This window comes from Bufo gargarizans, chromosome 6 (assembly GCF_014858855.1).
Source record: "Bufo gargarizans isolate SCDJY-AF-19 chromosome 6, ASM1485885v1, whole genome shotgun sequence".
NCBI lineage: Eukaryota > Metazoa > Chordata > Amphibia > Anura > Bufonidae > Bufo > Bufo gargarizans.
The window spans coordinates 12,814,510-12,835,305 of NC_058085.1; the positions used below are offsets into that span (position 1 = coordinate 12,814,510).

Genomic DNA, 20,796 nt, shown 5'->3' on the forward strand with positions numbered 1-20,796 from the left:
TCAGGAAGATATCGGAGCCCCAAGCACCACGTCACGGTTCTCAGCATGGCACCGTATGCAAAATATTTTTTTGCTGGGGATAGTCGTTTGCTGCGGTCCACATGCGGTGGGGCTGCTCCCCCAATGAAAAACACGCTACAGTGTTAGGGGTTGAGCAGCTCCCCCAGATTTGCCACTATATTTCTGTGTTTTTGTCTTGTTTTATATGTAGTGTATGTGCCTTCACCTGGCATTCAAACACTCTTTGCACCTGGTAGCCTCCATTACATAGTCTGATATGGGTGTGGCTTACAGTCTGGCTTTGTTCGCATTGCACTAGTTGTCCTGCTAGGCGGTTGTGTGGAAGCCTGGCTGTGAGCTGGATTACATCACCCTCAGACCTTGTTCACACCATAGGTAGCGTAGTGGTAGGACCCCTTGCCATGCTGAGAACCGTGACGTGGTGCTTGGGGCTCCGATATCTTCCTGACAGGAATATATTGGCAAAAGTCTCAGCTTTTAATATCTGCATTTATGACTAGCCAGTATAGTCAGTGGCATATCCGTGTGGTGCATTTTTTCTGTGATTTAAGAAGCTTCTCTCATCAAATAAAAAGTCTGTGTTGTGTGTTGTCTCCATGATATAAATGGTGATTGGGGGAGAAGCGTCAATTTTGACGTAAATTTGTTTTCTCTTAGTCCTAACAGCAGCACATTTGGGGTATTTGCTCCTGTGAAGCTGGTCAGGACAGGTGGAATTTTTAATGAACAAAAATTTCTGCCTAAGTATCCTAATTCGTAATTAACTAATTAAGCTCCTACCCCATATATCCCGGCCCCAACTGGACGGGGTTGCTTTATAACAAGTAAATGACAATAAATCATACAAGGGGAGGGAAATTTGTGTGCTGCTGTTAGGACTAAGGGAAAACAAATTTATGTCAAAATTGACGCTTCCCTTTCGTCCTAACCAGCAGCACAAGTGGGGAAGTAGCAAGAACCTCACCCAAATTGGGAGGGCTCCCTACTCCCCTCTCAGGAGATGGCGGCACTTAAAACGGATTGTCCAAAGGCTATTCCCTCCGTCTGTCTAGACTCTAGACGGTAATGCGAAATGAAGATGTTCAGAGAACTCCAAGAAGCGGCTGCACAAATCTGGGGGGGATCAGTTTCTTCTCCGCATAAGAGGTGGATACAGCCCTGGTAGAATGGGCGGAGACGAAAGAAGGAGGCGTCAAATCTTGGGACAGAAAGGCCAGACGGATTGCCTCTTTAATCCACCTGCTCAGAGTGGGTTTTGAGGCCTTCAGACCCCTGTTTTTCCCTGCATAGGTCAGAAGGAGGTTTTCCGATCTTCTAAATTCGCTTGTTCTGTCCAAATATATTCTAAGACCTCTTGAGATGTCCAATGTACAGAGCCTTTACTCCTCGGGAGAAGTTGCAGCCGGTGAAAAGGTGGGCAGACATATCGTCTGATTAATATTAGAAAAAGTAGGAACCTTTGGTAAAAAGGTTGGTAAAAACCTTAACAGGACCTTGTCCTTAAGGATTTTTAAATAGGGCTCAGAAGCCACCAGAGCCTGAAGTTCCCCAACTCTCTTAGCTGATGTGATAGCTAGTAAGAATGTGATCTATAGGGATAGGAACCTCAAGTCCACTTCATTCAAAGGCTCAAAAGGGGGAACACATAACCCTTTTAGAACCACCGTTAAGTCCCACTGTGGGATTGGTCTCAGGACTCTGTGTTTAAGTCTTTCGGCTCCCTTCAGGAACCTCTTGATTAGGGGGTCCTGAGAAATCGGTCTGCTAAGGCATGCCGATAAGGCAGAGACGTGAGCTCTGAGAGTAGATGGGCTTAGACCCTTGTCTAGACCATCCTGGAGGAATTGTAGAATAGCGGAGAGAGGAGGGTCTGAGGCAACTACCTCTCTGTTATTACACCATTGCATGAATATTCTGTAGATTCTAGAATACTTCCTGCTTGTAGATTCCGCTCTGGAGTGAGAAATTGTTCTCAGGACCTCCACAGATAACCCTCTAGCTTCTAGAAGGGACCTGTCAATCTCCAGGCTGTCAGATTGAGCCTCCTCAGATCTAGACAGGGACCTGTGTCCTGATACACAAGGTCCTGTATTAGGGGAAGTCTCCAATAATTGCCCTGACTCATCTTCATGAGCTGGGTGAACCAAGACCTCTTTGGCCAGAATGGCATGACGGCAATCACCGAGGTCTGGTCTTGCTTGATCTTCATCAATACCCTCGGTATCATGGAAATTGGAGGGAAGATGTATGCCAGCCTGAACCTCCACGTTATGGACAGAGCGTCTATCGCTACCGGGTTGTCCTCCCTGTAAAGGGAACAGAACCTGCTCACCTTGGCGTTCAATTGGGTAGCCATCAGGTCGATTTCCGGGGTGCCCCACCGCTGGACAATCATAGAGAAGATGTTCTTGTTCAGGGACCATTCCCCTGGAACTGGTAGACCCCGACTCAGGCGATCTGCCAGTACATTGAGATCCCCTTTGATATGGACTGCCATTAGTTGGGATAGGTTGATCTCTGCCCAAGAGAGAATAGAACCCACCTCCCTCAGGAGGGTTAGGGACTTCGTCCCTCCCTGTCTGTTTAGGTAAGCGACCACAGTAGTGTTGTCTGTTAGGACTCTCACCGCCTGACCGCAGATGAGAGGAGCAAAATGAAGAAGGGCTAGTTTGACCGCTCTCAGCTCTCTCCAGTTGGATGAGAGGATTTTCTCCTGGGGATTCCAAGTACCTTGTACTGGATTGTCCTCCAGATGGGCCCCCCAGCCCAGCAGAGAAGCGTCCGTGGTCAAAGTGACCCAACGAGGTTGGATCAGAGACCTCCCATCCTTTAGGTTCTTCCACCGCTTGAGCGAAGAACGGACTTCTACCGACAGGGAGTGCATTCTGTCTAGGTCTTTGGGCTTGCGACTCCAAGCTGCTAAGACCTCCTCCTGAAGAGGGCGTAAGTGCCATAAGGCCCAAGGAACTGCCTCTGCAGATGCTGACATGTGGCCTAACATCCTCATAAGAACCCTTATGGAGACTCGTCTGGGTAGTATAAGAGACTGTGCGGCTTTTATTACTCTGTCCCTCCTCTGAGGGGACAGGTATAGGGTCATCAGTTGTGAATTGATCACAAAGCCCAAGAACGTTCTCGTGGTTGACGGGACTAAGTGCGACTTGTCCCAATTTATCAACCAACCCAGACCCTGGAGAATCTGGAGAGCTTGTTGAAGCTGACTCTGCAGGACGTCTGCGTTTGCGGCTTTTAAAAGCCAATCGTCCAAGTACGGTACGACCTCTAGCCCAAGAAGCCTTAAATGGGCGACCATGGGAGCCACTACCTTTGTAAAGGTGTGCGGAGCTGAGGATATGCCGAAGGGCAATACAGCAAACTGGTAGTGCTTTACTACCCCTTGCAAGGCCACAGCAACTCTGAGATATTTCCTGTGTGCTGGGCAGATGGAAACATGAAGGTAAGCGTCCTTCAGGTCTATGGTTACCATCATATCTCCTGGGTTCAGGATGTTTAAGACAGAGCGAATGGTTTCCATCCGGAAACGCTTCTTCCTGATGAAGCGATTTAAGTAACGTAAATCGATGATCATCCGACAGTCTCCTGATGGTTTTGGCACCAGAAAGAAGGGGGAATAAACCCCCTGCCGCCATTCGCGAGGAGGAACCTCCTCTAATGCTCCTTTCTGTATATACTGGAGGACTGAGTCTTCCAGGATTAACTGTTTGCCGGGTGCTAAGGTCCTTGTTAGGACGAACTTGTCCCGAGGAAGGGAAATTAAATCTATTGTGTACCCTGACGCTATCACCTGTAGCACCCAAGGTTCTGGAATTTTTTGCATCCAAAAATTTTTGAATAGACTCAAACGTCCACCGACTGGGGAACTGAAAACTGTTCCTTCCTCTGGGACACCAGGGGGGAGGGGAGGGGGGTTGACGGCCTGTGGAGAGTCATAGATCAGGCCTGCGGTTTCCACGACCGCGACCCCTACCTCTCTTACTATTTTCAGAACGCCTCTGGGTTCTGTCTCCCCCCTGAAATCTTCCTCCTCCTCTACCCCTTCCTCGACCCCGAAAGGACTGCTGGGGGAGGGATTTACCCTTCTTGTCCGCTAGGTTCTCCATGAGAGAATCTAACTCAGAACCGAATAATCTACCTGGTTCATAGGGAAGGGAGCAAAGGTTAAATTTGGACGTGTTGTCCGCCGCCCATGGTTTTAACCAGAGTGGGCGCCTACTGGCTGAGGAAAGCGCCATCGACTTGGCCGCTAATTTTAACTGTTGTTGGGAGGAATCTGTTAGGAAATCGATCCCCAGTAAGAGGGTCTTCAATTGGTCCAGGATGTCGTCCCGGGCAACCCCAGAATCCAAGTCTGATTGGATTCTGAGAGTGCGTGCACGGATGAATTCTGATACCTCAGAGCACGCTATAGCAACTGAGGCAGAGGCGGAGGCAGCTGAGTAGTTGCGTCTAAGCGTGCACTCTGCTCGTCTATCTAGGGGGTCCTTTAGGTTGCTGCCGTCGTCTGAGGGCACTAGGGTTCTCTTGGAGAGCTTTGATATGGCCATATCCACCTTTGGAGGTGGAACCCAAACTAAGGAATCCGCATCCTGAAGAGGGAACATTAGTTTAAATCTCTTTGTTAACACTGGCCCCTTCTCCGGGTGTTTCCACTCGGTTGCCATTAATTTCTTTAAAGACTCGTCCACTTTAAAGGCCCTTGGCCCCCTAGAGGTGGACTGTGGAGCTTCCCCTTGCTCAACATCATGGTCCCTCGACCTGATGGAGCGCAACAGTCTTTGAGTTTTTTCGGCCGGAAAGAGGAAGGCTGAACTCTCTTCCTCAGAGGAAGAATTGTCCTCAATGGAGACGACGTCTTCAGACATGGGAACAGGACCAGGAGAAGCCTGTCTGGGCCTCTTGTTGGAGACTGCTCCCTTAATCTCGGCAATAGACGTATCCATGAACTGTTTCATCCATGAAAACATATCCAGCATCGTTGGTTCTGGGTCCGCTGGTCTGGGACGGCAGCCTGGACATTGATGGAATTCGTACGAATCCGGCAATGGGGTGCTGCAGGTGGAGCAGGCGAGATGTTTCTGCTTCTGGGTAGATTTACCTAGGACACAGAGCACAGAATAAGATTTTGGACCCAAATTGGTACAAAAAAGGGGAGCAGTACCTTACCGTGAGGTGGCAATGCCATCTTAGAAGCAAGCAAGGTGACTTCAAAGAAAAACTTCCTGGGCGCAGGAGTAATCAACAGCAGAAGTCAGTTGAGCTCAGAAAACTGAGAGCAACATTGACCTGCCTCACACAGGTGCCTTAAATAGCACAAGGGGGAGGAGCTTACCGTCACTCCCCCACCCAGGGGGTGGATTCCCGGTTAAAAGGTACAATTTTAATAAATATACAATAACCTTCCTAATTTTCCCCTTTAGGTGCCCCAGCAAACTGAGGCACGAACTTAAAGTGTACTTTGAATCATTGAAAGCGCTAAACACAGCGCTGGAAGCCGGAGCCGCGGACCGGAAGTGACGACAGTGACGCACTTCCGGTACTCGCGAGATGCCGGCGGAGCGAAGCGACTGCTTCAGCGGCACACGAGGAGGGAGGCAGGGAGCCAAACTGCCACCATCTCCCCCCTGCATCTGATACTGCCTTCAGACCCCTGCGGCAGCCAGGACATCTAACACAGATGGTGATCCACCGGAGGCACGCTCCCAAGGTAGGAGGGGGCAGGTTCAGGATACCTAGGAAAAAGAAAAAGGCAGAGTTAAAGAATATAATAACCATATTATAATTTTATGGTTAACAATGGGAGACTCCAGTAAGGAGTCTAGCCTGTCCTGGAGTCCACAGGACAATAAAAAAGCAACCCCGTCCAGTTGGGGCCGGGATATATGGGGTAGGGGCTTAATTAGTTAATTACTAATTAGGATACTTAGGCAGAAATTTTTGTTCATTAAAAATTCCGCCTGTCCTGACCAGCTTCACAGGAGCAAATACCCCACTTGTGCTGCTGGTTAGGACGAAAGGGAAAAGGTCGGAGGAGCTAAACTCTGTGTCTTTAGTAGTTTAGCTCTTTTGCTATTTGTTTAAAAGCTTTTTAGCAACTGCTGAAAAGCCCCAGAAGCTTGTAGAAGAATAGAAAAATGCACATATTGACAATATTGTGACTCATTGTTGATCATCTTTTTGTAGGTAGGCTGATTTCTTCTTGTATGTTAGGAGAATGATAGATGCTTTCTATGGGGCTAAAGGTTCAGAGTTTGGTGGGTTTTTATTCTCTATTTTACAGCAGCTCTATAGTATAGTGGGTGTCCACTGTGGAGCTGCAGGTTCAGGACTCGGTGGGTGTTCCCTGTGTATTCTGTATTTCAAGACTTTAATCCGTACGCTTCTCGGCCTTTTGGTTAAGATCGAGCGTAGTATCTGTTTTTAGATTCAGAGCCATGCTAGGATGTAGAGCAGAGAACTGCATAGCAAGCCTAGGATGTATGGCTTGGGTTTCAAGGTTCTATCGCTAGGTGACCAAGGCCTCTGTTGGATCTAAGCCAGGGGCTGAGATGTTTGAAAGCCCGAGGTGCAGAAGTGCCCCAGGAGTGGTGACCCTGGGGTGCCTGAACTCACTGGGGGTGGGAGCCCACTGAGTGATGGCACATTAGCACGCACTTCACTTTCTCACATTTTGAGCGCACAGTCGCACACACCTCTCTTTGCTCGGCTTCGGTCTAGAAAAGATGAGGAATTTTTATAATTCCGGTCAAATGTCTGGGCCGTAATGGCACACATTCACTTATTTTTTGTTACTGTGTGTTCAATTTCCACGTTTGTTTTGTCACTAGGATCTCTTGGGTACGGCTTGCAGTACTCTGTAGATTCAGAAAATATCCTGAAAAGATGTTCAACCAGTTTCATGTCAAGAATGAAGATAGAGACTTCCTGAGGTTTCTACAGTGGGAGGACGGAGATACAGATTCAGAGCCAGCAGAATACAGAATGAAAGTACACTTGTTTGAAGCAGCATCATCTACAGGTTACGCCAATTATGGTATGAAGTACCTGGCCAATCAGAATGAAAACGGTTGCCCATCAGCAGCAAATTTTCTTAAGAAAAACTTTTATGTAGATGATGGTCTCATAAGTCTAGAGTCCACAGAATCTGCAATCAAACTAGTGAAAGAAAGCCAAGAGTTATGCGCAAGAGGAAACCTGCGCCTTCATAAATTCATCTCAAACAACAGAGAGGTACTGGAATCCATCAGTGACTCTGAACGTGCATCAATAATGAAGAATGTAGATTTCAATTATGATCATCTTCCAGTTCAGAACAAACTTGGATTGGGAAGGAATGTAGAGAATAACAAGTTCGTCTTTGAAGTATCTATTGAAGAGAAAGTTGCAACTAGACGTACCATTCTTTCCGCAGCGGCTTCTATATATAATCTATTAGGATTCTTGGCCCCAGTGATCCTCAAAGCAAGATAAATACTGCAAGAATTATGGAGACAGAAGTTAGGATGGGATAAACCCATACCTGAAAATTTGACGCCAAGGTGGGAGAGACAAATAGGAGACTCAAAACTTGACAAAAAAGGAAAACGTCTCACTACTCCACTCAAGTTGGAACATCCTATACAGAAGTTAGTTGTTCTACTTGAGAGTGATGAAAGACACTCGAGAGTTGAGAACATGATGGAAAATTCCTCAAATTCATGTTTAAGTCCTACTACTGAGAACATAGAATTATAGGTCATTTTGGTGGGAGTGTAGCTGGCCAGCTAAGAACTGTCCTAGGTTGCTAACATAGCTTATATTTTATACAGCTAGACCTGCCAATAACCTTAATACAGTTCCTATGTTTGTGTGTTAAAGACAAAATCAGAGTTATTTGCAGTGACTTCATGTTGGGATGTCATATAATAGTTATATTTTGTGTCCACAGAAGCAGAAAAAGATAATGTGCCTTTAAGAGTCGTTATATAATGTAAGGTAAGCTCAATGACACAGAAGACACAACAGAAAGCATAGAGTTAAACTGTTGTTGCTAAGCAGGAGTCTTGACCAATCCTAGCTAGCCTCACACAGCCTAGAAGTTTTGACCAATCATAGCCAGCCTCACACACAGCTTGTGTGGGGAAAATCCCCTAGCAGGAGCTGCTGGAATCATTATTCACCAGAGAGAGGAGCTGAACAGACACACACTCTACTAAGAGCTGTGTTTTATTGAAGCAAGTGGCCAAAATAGGTATTTAAAACGGTTATATAATGGTCCTACTGTTAATATAGTGATTAGAACTGTATACTGAACTGGTTATATGTATGTTTTTCTTACAGTTCCACCAAACCACAAATTCAAATTCCATATTGCAATCCAAATTGCATACAAATGCGAACTGCTCATACCAGATCATAAGCAAGTGTATAGATCAAACTGCAAACCAAGTAGAGCATGTGAAATATTAGTTAGACCTCAGATATACCTCTCAGAGAGATCATAAGGTGCTTAAATAACTTAAAGTGAGAGTACAGATACTCAAGAGACAAATATATCCACCAGTTTATGATGAATGACAAGATTGAACAGTTGAACCACCATCTTATGCATACCACCATTTTGTGATATCTTTTCAACACGTGTTATGTACATGGACTATCTGCTGCGAAGGCGGCAGTGTTATATGAAGAAAAGTTGAAGTTAATAAAGAAGTTATTTCAAGCATTTGGTGTGCTCTTTAAACCTACTGTTTCCATAGAACGGCGCTAGAGGAATTACAGAGTAATAGACAGTCTGGTTAGACTAAAAAGTCTGAGATATCAAAATTCTTCTAATGCCACAGTGCAAAAGGCACTTCATAGTGCTGCGTCTGCCACATCTGCACCTCAGGCTTTGTAAACATCGTGGCTTATGACTCCAACCCAAAGGCCCAAGATCACCTCCAGGTTAATCTCTGTGTTTCTCTGCTCCATCTCAGTAGCCCAGTCCAACGGACCCGTTCCAGCACACAATGTAAGTCAATGGGGACGGAACGGTTTTCTATGACACAATCTGGCACAATCGAAAACGGATCCGTCCTCCATTGACTTTCAATGGTGTTCAAGAGGGATCCGTTTCCGCTATGTTAAAGATAATACAAACGGATCCGCACCAAACATGAGAGTGAAAGTAGCCAAAGGAAATGCCTTCTAATTTTCCAAATAGAAGAATTGATTGTAGAGGCCATGGATTGTTCAGGCAGTTCATATCACAGAGAATGATCATATTGCTGAGAATGGTCATGGGTGGAGCTATGCAAATTTCTATTTGGCTTTGCTGGTACTCCTTTGAAGGGAATGTTCCTCACACAAACAAATATCACTCATTGCTGCTGCTGTTGAGTGCAGGGCCAATCCCTGGGAGTCAGAGCGACCAATCTCTGATCACTTCTAAGCCTACTCAATGCCAATGTGGGTCTGCAGCTTGACTCTCTGCTTCCCAACCAGGAAAAGATCTAGGACACCACCACTGCCACAGAAGACTTACACAAGGGTCTAATTTTGACCTTTGCTAAAGAAGCTGGAGAAATCTACATAGCTCCACCCATTTGTACAGCTAATTAGAGAAATCTGCATAGCTTCATCAACCCAAATCTACTTGAAAGACCATGATTTCTGTGGATTAGCATGAAGGACTGCGTTGTGTCAGACATTGTTGTGTGATCAGGGAATACTGCATAATAAGACAATCCTTGTCTTGGCCTGATACTTCTAGGTCCTGATCAACTTTTAAGATTGTTCCTTAACCCAGTAAGAACATTCCTTTGAAGAACACTGAGGAACATTGCTTAGAAATATCAAGAACTTTATGAAGAATTTCCTCCAAGAAGCTTCTCTCATCAAATAAAAAGTCTGTGTTGTGTGTCGTCTCCATGATATAAATGGTGATTGGGGGAGAAGAGGTCGGAGGAGCTAAACTCTGTGTCTTTAGTTGTTTAGCTCTTTTGCTATTTGTTTAAAAGCTTTTTAGCAACTGCTGAAAAGCCCCAGAAGCTTGTGGAAGAATAGAAAAATGCACATATTGACAATATTGTGACTTATTGTTGATCATCTTTTTATAGGTAGGCTGGTTTCTTCTTGTATGTTTGGAGAATGATAGTTCCCTTCTGTCCTAACCAGCAGCACAAGTGGGTGTTTGCCCCTGTGAAGCTGGTCGGGACAGGCGGAATTTTTAATGAACAAAAATTTCTGCCTAAGTATCCTAATTAGTAATTAACTAATTAAGCCCCTACCCCATATAACCCGGCCCCAACTGGACGGGGTTGCTTTTTTATTGTCCTGTGGACTCCAGGACAGGCTAGACTCCTTACTGGAGTCTCCCATAATTAGCCATAGAATTAAGATGGTTATTATAATCTTTAATTCTGCCCTTTGTTTTTTCTAGGTATCCTGAGCCTGCCCTCTCCTACCTCGGTGGAAGCGTGCAATGCCTGCTGTGGCTCCTCGCTTAGCGCTGGCGGTGTTCACATCTGTGGTCCTGGGTTTCCCCATCTGTGTCAGTCATATCAGATGCAGGGGGGAGATGGCGGCGGTTTGGCTTCCTGCCTCCCTCCTCGTGTGCCGCTGAAGCAGTCGCTTCGCTCCTCCGGCGTCTCGCGAGTACCGGAAGTGCTTCATTGACGTCACTTCCGGTCCGCAGCTCCGACCTCCAGCGCTGTGTTCAGCGCTTCCCTGTGTAAAAATACCTTAAGTTCGTGCCCTCAGTTTTTCTGGGGCTCCCAATGGGGGGAATTAGGGAGGTTAGATTATTTTTATTAAAATTGTTCACTTTAACCTGGAAATCCACCCCCTGGGTGGGGGAGTGATTATAAACTCCTCCCCCTTGTGCTATTTAAGGCACCTGTGTGAGGCAGGTCAATGTTGCTCTCAGTTTTCTGAGCTCAACTGACTTCTGCTGTTGGCTACTCCTGCGCTCAGGAAGTTTTTCTTGAAGTCACCTTGCTTTCTTCTAAGATGGCATCGCCACCTCACGGTAAGGTACTGCTCTCCTTTTTTTGTACCATTTTGGGTCCAAATTCTTATTCTGTTGTCTGTGTCTTAGGCAGAAGCAGAAACATCTTGCCTGCTCCAGCTGCAGCACCCCATTGTCGGATTCGTACGAATTCCATCGATGCCCAGGCTGCCGTCCCAGACCAGCGGACCCAGAACCAACTGGTGGTGGATATGTTTTCATGGATGAAACAGTTCATGGATACGTCCATTGCCGAGATTAAGGGAGCAGTCTCTAACAAGAGGCCCAGACAGGCTTCTCCTGGTCCTGTACCCATGTCTGACGACGTCGTCTCCATTGAGGACAATTCTTCCTCTGAGGAAGAGAGTTCGGCCTTCCTCTTTCCGGCCAAAAAGACTCAAAGACTGTTACGCTCCATCAGGTCGAGGGACCATGATGTTGAGCAAGGGGAAGCTCCACAGTCCACCTCTAGGGGGCCAAGGGCCTTTAAAGTGGACGAGGCTTTAAAGAAATTAATGGCAACCAAGTGGAAACACCCGGAGAAGGGTCCAGTATTAACAAAGAGGTTTAAACTAATGTTCCCTCTACAGGATGCGGATTCTTTAGTTTGGGTTCCACCTCCAAAGGTGAATATGGCAATATCAAAGCTCTCCAAAAGAACTTTAGTCCCCTCAGACGACGGCAGCAACCTAAAGGAACCCCTAGACAGACGAGCAGAGTGCACGCTTAGACGCAACTACTCGGCTGCCTCCGCCTCTGCCTCAGTTGCTATAGCGTGCTCTGAGGTATCAGAGTTCATCCGTGCACGCACTCTCAGAATCCAATCAGACTTGGATTCTGGGGTTGCCCGGGACGACATCCTGGACCAATTCAAAACTCTCCTCCTGGGGATTGACTTCCTAACAGATTCCTCCCAACAACAATTAAAATTAGCGGCCAAGTCTATGGCGCTTTCCTCAGCCAGTAGGCGCCCACTCTGGTTAAAACCATGGGCGGCGGACAACACGTCCAAGTTTAACCTTTGCTCCCTTCCCTATGAACCAGGTAGATTGTTCGGTTCTGAATTAGATTCTCTCATTGAGAACTTAGCGGACAAGAAGGGTAAATCCCTCCCCCAGCAGTCCTTTCGGGGTCGAGGAAGGGGTAGAGGAGGAGGAGGAAGATTTCAGGGGGGAGACAGAACCCAGAGGCGTTCTGAAAATAGTAAGAGAGGTAGGGGTCGCGGTCGTGGAAACCGCAGGGCTGATCTATGACTCTCCACAGCCCGTCAATCCCCCTCCCCCTCCCCCCGGTGTCCCAGAGGAAGGACCAGTTTTCAGTTCCCCAGTCAGTGGACGTTTGAGTCTATTCAAAAGTTTTTGGATGCAAAAAATTCCAGACCCTTGGGTGCTACAGGTGATAGCGTCAGGGTACACAATAGATTTAATTTCCCTTCCTCGGGACAAGTTCGTCCTAACAAGGACTTTAGCACCCGACAAACAATTAATCCTGGAAGACGCGGTTCTCCAGTATATACAGAAAGGAGCATTAGAGGAGGTTCCTCCTCACGAATGGCGGTGGGGGGTTTATTCCCCCATCTTTCTGGTACCAAAACCATCAGGAGGCTGGCGGATGATCATCGATTTACGTTACTTAAATCGCTTCATCAGGAAGAAGCGTTTCCGGATGGAAACCATTCGCTCTGTCTTAAACATCCTGAACCCAGGAGATATGATGGTAACTATAGACCTGAAGGATGCTTACCTTCATGTTCCCATCTGCCCAGCACACAGGAAATATCTCAGAGTTGCTGTGGCCTTGCAAGGGGTAGTGAAGCACTACCAGTTTGCTGTATTGCCCTTCGGCATATACTCAGCTCCGCACACCTTCACAAAGGTAGTGGCTCCTGTGGTCGCCCATTTAAGACTTCTTGGGCTAGAGGTCGTACTGTACTTGGACGATTGGCTTTTAAAAGCTGCAAACGCAGACGTCCTGCAGAGTCAGCTTCAACAAGCTCTCCAGATTCTCCAAGGTCTGGGTTGGTTGATAAATTGGGACAAGTCACACTTAGTCCCGTCAACCACGAGAACGTTCTTGGGGTTCGTGATCGATTCACAACTGATGACCCTATACCTGTCCCCACAGAGGAGGGACAGAGTAATAAAAGCCGCACAGTCTCTTATACCGCCCAGACGAGTCTCCATAAGGGTTCTTATGAGGATGTTAGGCCACATGTCAGCATCTGCAGAGGCAGTTCCTTGGGCCTTATGGCACCTACGCCCTCTTCAGGAGGAGGTCTTAGCAGCTTGGAGTCGCAAGCCCAAAGACCTAGACAGAATGCACTCCCTGTCGGTAGAAGTCCGTTCTTCGCTCAAGTGGTGGAAGAACCTAAAGGATGGGAGGTCTCTGATCCAACCTCGTTGGGTCACTTTGACCACGGACGCTTCTCTGCTGGGCTGGGGGGCCCATCTGGAGGACAACCGAGTATGAGGTACTTGGAATCCTCAGGAGAAAATCCTCTCATCCAACTGGAGAGAGCTAAGAGCGGTGAAACTAGCCCTCCTTCATTTTGCTCCTCTCATCCGCGGTCAGGCGGTGAGAGTCCGGACAGACAACACTACTGTGGTCGCCTACCTAAACAGACAGGGAGGGACGAAATCCCTAACCCTCCTGAGGGAGGTGGGTTCCATTCTCTCTTGGGCAGAGATCAACCTATCCCACCTAATGGCAGTCCATATCAAGGGCGATCTCAATATAGTGGCAGATCGCCTGAGTCGGGGTCTACCAGTTCCAGGGGAATGGTCCCTGAACAAGAGTATCTTCTCTATGATTGTCCAGCCCCGGAAATCGACTTGATGGCTACCCGACTGAACGCCAAGGTGAGCAGATTCTGTTCCCTTTACAGGGAGGACAACCCGGTAGCGATAGACGCTCTGTCCATAACGTGGAGGTTCAGGCTGGCATACATTTTCCCTCCAATTTCCATGATACCGAGGGTATTGATGAAGATCAAGCAAGACCCGACCTCAGTGATTGCCATCATGCCATTCTGGCCAAAGAGGTCTTGGTACACCCAGCTCATGAAGATGAGTCAGGGAAATTATTGGAGACTTCCCCTAATACAGGACCCTGTGTATCAGGACACAGGTCCCTGTCTAGATCTTAGGAGGCTCAATCTGACAGCCTGGAGATTGACAGGTCCCTTCTAGAAGCTAGAGGGTTATCTGTGGAGGTCCTGAGAACAATTTCTCACTCCAGAGCGGAATCTACAAGCAAGAAGTATTCTAGAATCTACAGAATATTCCTGCAATGGTGTAATAACAGAGAGGTAGTTGCCTCAGACCCTCCTCTCTCCGCTATTCTACAATTCCTCCAGGATGGTCTAGACAAGGGTCTAAGCCCATCTACTATCAGAGCTCACGTCTCTGGCTTATCGGCATGCCTTAGCAGACCGATTTCTCAGAACCCCCTAATCAAGAGGTTCCTGAAGGGAGCCGAGAGGCTTAAACCCAGAATCCTGAGACCAATCCCACAGTGGGACTTAACGGTGGTTCTGAAAGGGTTATGTGTCCCCCCCCCCCCCTTTGAATGAGGTGGACTTGAGGTTCCTATCCCTAAAGATCACATTCTTACTAGCTATCACATCAGCTAAGAGAGTTGGGGAACTTCAGGCTCTGGGGGCTTCTGAGCCCTATTTAAAGATCCTTCAGGACAAGGTCCTGTTAAAGTTTTTGCCAACCTTTTTACCAAAGGTTCCTACTTTTTCTAATATCAATCAGACGATATGTCTGCCCACTTTTTCACCGGCTGCGGCTTCTCCCGAGGAGGAGAGGCTCCGTACATCGGACATCTCAAGAGGTCTTAGAATATATCTGGACATACAAGCGAATTTAGAAGATCGGAAAACCTCCTTCTGACCTATGCAGGGAAGAACAGGGGTCTGAAGGCCTCCAAACCCACTCTGAGCAGGTGGATTAAAGAAGCAATCCGTCTGGCCTTTCTGTCCCAAGATTTGACGCCCCTCCTTTGTCTCCGCCCATTCTACCAGGGCTGTATCCACCTCTTATGCAGAGAAGAAACTGATCCCCTTAGATCAGATTTGTGCAGCCGCTTCTTGGAGTTCTCTGAACACCTTCATCTCGCATTATCGTCTAGAGACTAGACAGGCGGCGGGAATGGCCTTTGGACAATCCGTTTTAAGTGCCGCCCTCTCCTGAGAGGGGAATAGGGAGCCCTCCCAATTTGGGTGAGGTTCTTGCTACTTCCCCACTTGTGCTGCTGGTTAGGACGAAAGGGAAGCGTCAATTTTGACGTAAATTTGTTTTCCCTTAGTCCTAACAGCAGCACACAAATTTCCCTCCCTTGTATGATTTATTGTCATTTACTTGTTATAAAGCAACCCCGTCCAGTTGGGGCCGGGTTATATGGGGTAGGGGCTTAATTAGTTAATTACTAATTAGGATACTTAGGCAGAAATTTTTGTTCATTAAAAATTCCGCCTGTCCTGACCAGCTTCACAGGGGCAAATACCTACTTGTGCTGCTGTTAGGACTAAGGGAAAACAAATTTACGTCAAAAATGACGCATGTTTTCTATGGGGCTACAGGTTCAGAGTTTGGTGGGATTTTATTCTCTATTTTACAGCAGCTCTATAGCATAGTGGGTGTCCACTGTGGAGCTGCAGGTTCAGGACTCAGTAGGTGTTCCCTGTGTATTCTGTATTTCAAGACTTTAATCCGTACGCTTCTCGGCCTTTTGGTTAAGATCGAGCGTAGTATCTGTTTTTAGATTCAGAGCCATGCTAGGATGTAGAGCAGAGAACTGCATAGCAAGCCTAGGATGTATGGCTTGGGTTTCAAGGTTCTATCGCTAGGTGACCAAGGCCTCTGTTGGATCTAAGCCAGGGGCTGAGATGTTTGAAAGCCCGAGGTGCAGAAGTGCCCCAGGAGTGGTGACCCTGGGGTGCCTGAACTCACTGGGGGTGGGAGCCTACTTAGTGATGGCACATTTGCACGCACTTCACTTTCTCACATTTTGAGCGCACAGTCGCACACACCTCTCTTTGCTCGGCTTCGGTCTAGAAAAGATGAGGAATTTTTATAATTCCGGTCAAATGTCTGGGCCGTAATGGCACACATTCACTTATTTTTTGTTACTGTGTGTTCAATTTCCACGTTTGTTTTGTCACTAGGATCTCTTGGGTACGGCTTGCAGTACTCTGTAGATTCAGAAAATATCCCGAAAAGATGTTCAACCAGTTTCATGTCAAGAATGAAGATAGAGACTTCCTGAGGTTTCTACGGTGGGAGGACGGAGATACAGATTCAGAGCCAGCAGAATACAGAATGAAAGTACACTTGTTTGGAGCAGCATCATCTCCAGGTTACGCCAATTCTGGTATGAAGTACCTGGCCAATCAGAATGAAAAGGGTTGCCCATCAGCAGCAAATTTTCTGAAGAAAAACTTTTATGTAGATGATGGTCTCATAAGTCTAGAGTCCACAGAATCTGCAATCAAACTAGTGAAAGAAAGCCAAGAGTTATGCGCAAGAGGAAACCTGCGCTTTCATAAATTCATCTCAAACAACAGAGAGGTACTGGAATCCATCAGTGACTCTGAACGTGCATCAATAATGAAGAATGTAGATTTCAATTATGATCATCTTCCAGTTCAGAACAAACTTGGATTGGGAAGGAATGTAGAGAATAACAAGTTCATCTTTGAAGTATCTATTGAAGAGAAAGTTGCAACTAGACGTACCATTCTTTCCGCAGCGGCTTCTATATATAATCTATTAGGATTCTTGGCCCCAGTGATCCTCAAAGCAAGATAAATACTGCAAGAATTATGGAGACAGAAGTTAGGATGGGATAAACCCATACCTGAAAATTTGACGCCAAGGTGGGAGAGACAAATAGGAGACTCAAAACTTGACCAAAATGGAAAACGTCTCACTACTCCACTCAAGTTGGAACGTCCTATACAGAAGTTAGTTGTTCTACTTGAGAGTGATGAAAGACACTCGAGAGTTGAGAACATGATGGAAAATTCCTCAAATTCATGTTTAAGTCCTACTACTGAGAACATAGAATTATAGGTAATTTTGATGGGAGTGTAGCTGGCCAGCTAAGACCTGTCCGAGGTTGCTAACATAGCTTATATTTTATACAGCTAGACCTGCCAATAACCTTGATACAGTTCCTATGTTTGTGTGTTAAAGACAAAAGCAGAGTTATTTACAGTGACTTCATGTTGGGATGTCATATAATAGTTATATTTTGTGTCCACAGAAGCAGACAAAGATAATTTGCCTTTAAGAGTCGTTATATAATGTAAGGTAAGCTCAATGACACAGAAGACACAACAGAAAGCATAGAGTTAAACTGTTGTTGCTAAGCAGGAGTCTTGACCAATCCTAGCTAGCCTCACACAGCCTAGAAGTTTTGACCAATCATAGCCAGCCTCACACACAGCTTGTGTGGGGAAAATCCCCTAGCAGGAGCTGCTGGAATCATTATTCACCAGAGAGAGGAGCTGAACAGACACACACTCTACTAAGAGCTGTGTTTTATTGAAGCAAATGGCCAAAATAGGTATTTAAAACGGTTATATAATGGTCCTACTGTTAATATAGTGATTAGAACTGTATACTGAACTGGTTATATGTATGTTTACTTACAGTTCCACCAAACCACAAATTTAAATTCCATATTGCAATCCAAATTGCATACTAATGCGAACTGCTCATACCAGATCATAAGCAAGTGTATAGAGCAAACTGCAAACCAAATAGAGCAAGTGAAATATTAGTTAGACCTCAGATATACCTCTCAGAGAGATCATAAGGTGCTTAAATAACTTAAAGTGAGAGTACAGATACTCAAGATAGAAATATATCCACCAGTTTATGATGAATGACAAGATTGAACAGTTGAACCACCATCTTATGCATACCACCATTTTGTGATATCTTTTCAACATGTGTTATGTACATGGACTATCTGCTGCAAAGGCGGCAGTGTTATATGAAGAAAAGTTGAAGTTAATAAAGAAGTTATTTCAAGCATTTGGTGTGCTCTTTAAACCTACTGTTTCCATAGGACGGCGCTAGAGGAATTACAGAGTAATAGACAGTCTGGTTAGACTAAAAAGTCAGAGATATCAAAATTCTTCTAATGCCACAGTGCAAAAGGCACTTCATAGTGCTGCGCCTGCCACATCTGCACCTCAGGCTTTGTAAACATCGTGGCTTATGACTCCAACCCAAAGGCCCAAGATCACCTCCAGGTTAATCTCTGTGTTTCTCTGCTCCATTTCAGTAGCCCAGTCCAACCACTAATAAGAACAGGTAGTTCACATTGTCTAGGCCACAAAACCAGGAAGCTACGTTATCAGTGACCCTGGTAACTCCACTGCCAAAGAAAGGCTACTTTCACACTGGCTTTTGGCTTTCCGTTTGTGAGATCCGTTCAGGGCTCTCACAAGTGGTCCAAAACGGATCAGTTTGGCCCTAATGCATTCTGAATGGAAAAGGGTCCTCTCAGAATGCATCAGTTCCGCCTCGGATTCGGACGAAAAAAAAGCTGCTTGCAGCGTTTTGGTGTCCGTCTGACGAAACTGAGCCAAACGGACCCGTTCCAGCACACAATGTAAGTCAACGGGGACGGAACGGTTTTCTATGACACAATCTGGCACAATAGAAAACGGATCCGTCCTCCATTGACTTTCAATGGTGTTCAAGAGGGATCGGTTTAGGCTATGTTAAAGATAATACAAACGGATCCGCACCAAACATGAGAGTGAAAGTAGCCAAAAGAAATGCCTTCTAATTTTCCAAATAGAAGAATTGATTGTAGAGGCCATGGATTGTTCAGGCAGTTCATATCACAGAGAATGATCATATAGCTGAGAATGGTCATGGGTGGAGCTATGCAAATTTCTATTTGGCTTTGCTGGTGCTCCTTTGGAGGGAATGTTCCTCACACAAACAAATATCACTCATTGCTGCTGCTGTTGAGTGCAGGGCCAATCCCTGGGAGTCAGAGCGACCAATCTCTGATCACTTCTAAGCCTACTCAATGCCAATGTAGGTCTGCAGCTTGACTCTCTGCTTCCCAACCAGGAAAAGATCTAGGACACCACCACTGCCACGGAAGACTTACACAAGGGTCTAATTTTGATCTTTGCTAAGGAAGCTGGAGAAATCTACATAGCTCCACCCATTTGTACAGCTAATTAGAGAAATCTGCATAGCTTCATCAACCCAAATCTACTTGAAAGACCATGATTTCTGTGGATTAGCATGAAGGACTGCGTTGTGTCAGACATTGTTGTGTGATCAGGGAATACTGTATAATAAGACAATCCTCGTCTTGGCCTGATACTTCTAGGTCCTGATCAACTTTTAAGGATGTTCCTTAACCCAGTAAGAACATTCCTTTGAAGAACACTGAGGAACATTGCTTAGAAATACCAAGAACTTTATGAAGAATTTCCTCCAAGAAGCTTCTCTCATCAAATAAAAAGTCTGTGTTGTGTGTCGTCTCCATGATATAAATGGTGATTGGGGGAGATGAGGTCGGAGGAGCTTAACTCTGTGTCTTTAGTAGTTTAGCTCTTTTGCTATTTGTTTAAAAGCTTTTTAGCAACTGCTGAAAAGCCCCAGAAGCTTGTGGAAGAATAGAAAAATACACATATTGACAATATTGTGACTTATTTTTGATCATCTTTTTGTAGGTAGGCTGATTTCTTCTTGTATGTTTGGAGAATGTTAGATGTTTTCTATGGGGCTACAGGTTTAGAGTTTGGTGGGTTTTTATTCTCTATTTTACAGCAGCTCTATAGCATAGTGGGTGTCCACTGTGGAGCTGCAGGTTCAGGACTCAGTGGGTGTTCCCTGTGTATTCTGTATTTCAAGAATTTAATCCGTACGCTTCTTGGCCTTTTGGTTAAGATCGAGCGTAGTATCTGTTTTTAGATTCAGAGCCATGCTAGGATGTAGAGCAGAGAACTGCATAGCAAGCCTAGGATGTATGGCTTGGGTTTCAAGGCCTCTGTTGGATCTAAGCCAGGGGCTGAGATGTTTGAAAGCCCGAGGTGCAGAAGTGCCCCAGGAGTGGTGACCCTGGGGTGCCTGAACTCACTGGGGGTGGGAGCCTACTTAGTGATGGCACATTTGCACGCACTTCACTTTCTCACATTTTGAGCGCACAGTCGCACACACCTCTCTTTGCTCGGCTTCGGTCTAGAAAAGATGAGGAATTTTTATAATTCCGGTCAAATGTCTGGGCCGTAATGGCACACATTCACTTATTTTTTGTTACTGTGTGTTCAATTTCCACGTTTGTTTTGTCACTAGGATCTCTTGGGTACGGCTTGCAGTACTCTGTAGATTCAGAAAATATCCCGAAAAGATGTTCAACCAGTTTCATGTCAAGAATGAAGATAGAGACTTCCTGAGGTTTCTACGGTGGGAGGACGGAGATACAGATTCAGAGCCAGCAGAATACAGAATGAAAGTACACTTGTTTGGAGCAGCATCATCTCCAGGTTACGCCAATTATGGTATGAAGTACCTGGCCAATCAGAATGAAAAGGGTTGCCCATCAGCAGCAAATTTTCTGAAGAAAAACTTTTATGTAGATGATGGTCTCATAAGTCTAGAGTCCACAGAATCTGCAATCAAACTAGTGAAAGAAAGCCAAGAGTTATGCGCAAGAGGAAACCTGCGCCTTCATAAATTCATCTCAAACAACAGAGAGGTACTGGAATCCATCAGTGACTCTGAACGTGCATCAATAATGAAGAA

The 20,796-nt window shown here is 45.9% G+C and overlaps 2 non-coding genes across 2 annotated transcripts; both read left to right on the forward strand.

The window, feature by feature from the left end:
* The first annotated feature begins 6,089 nt into the window (after positions 1–6,089).
* LOC122942922 lies at positions 6,090–6,150 on the forward strand. The gene has a single exon (XR_006390760.1). It is a non-coding gene; the product is annotated as a U7 small nuclear RNA (small nuclear RNA).
* Positions 6,151–19,591: 13,441 nt separating this feature from the next.
* On the forward strand, positions 19,592–19,652 carry LOC122942923. Its single transcript, XR_006390761.1, has one exon. It is a non-coding gene; the product is annotated as a U7 small nuclear RNA (small nuclear RNA).
* Positions 19,653–20,796: the final 1,144 nt, after the last annotated feature.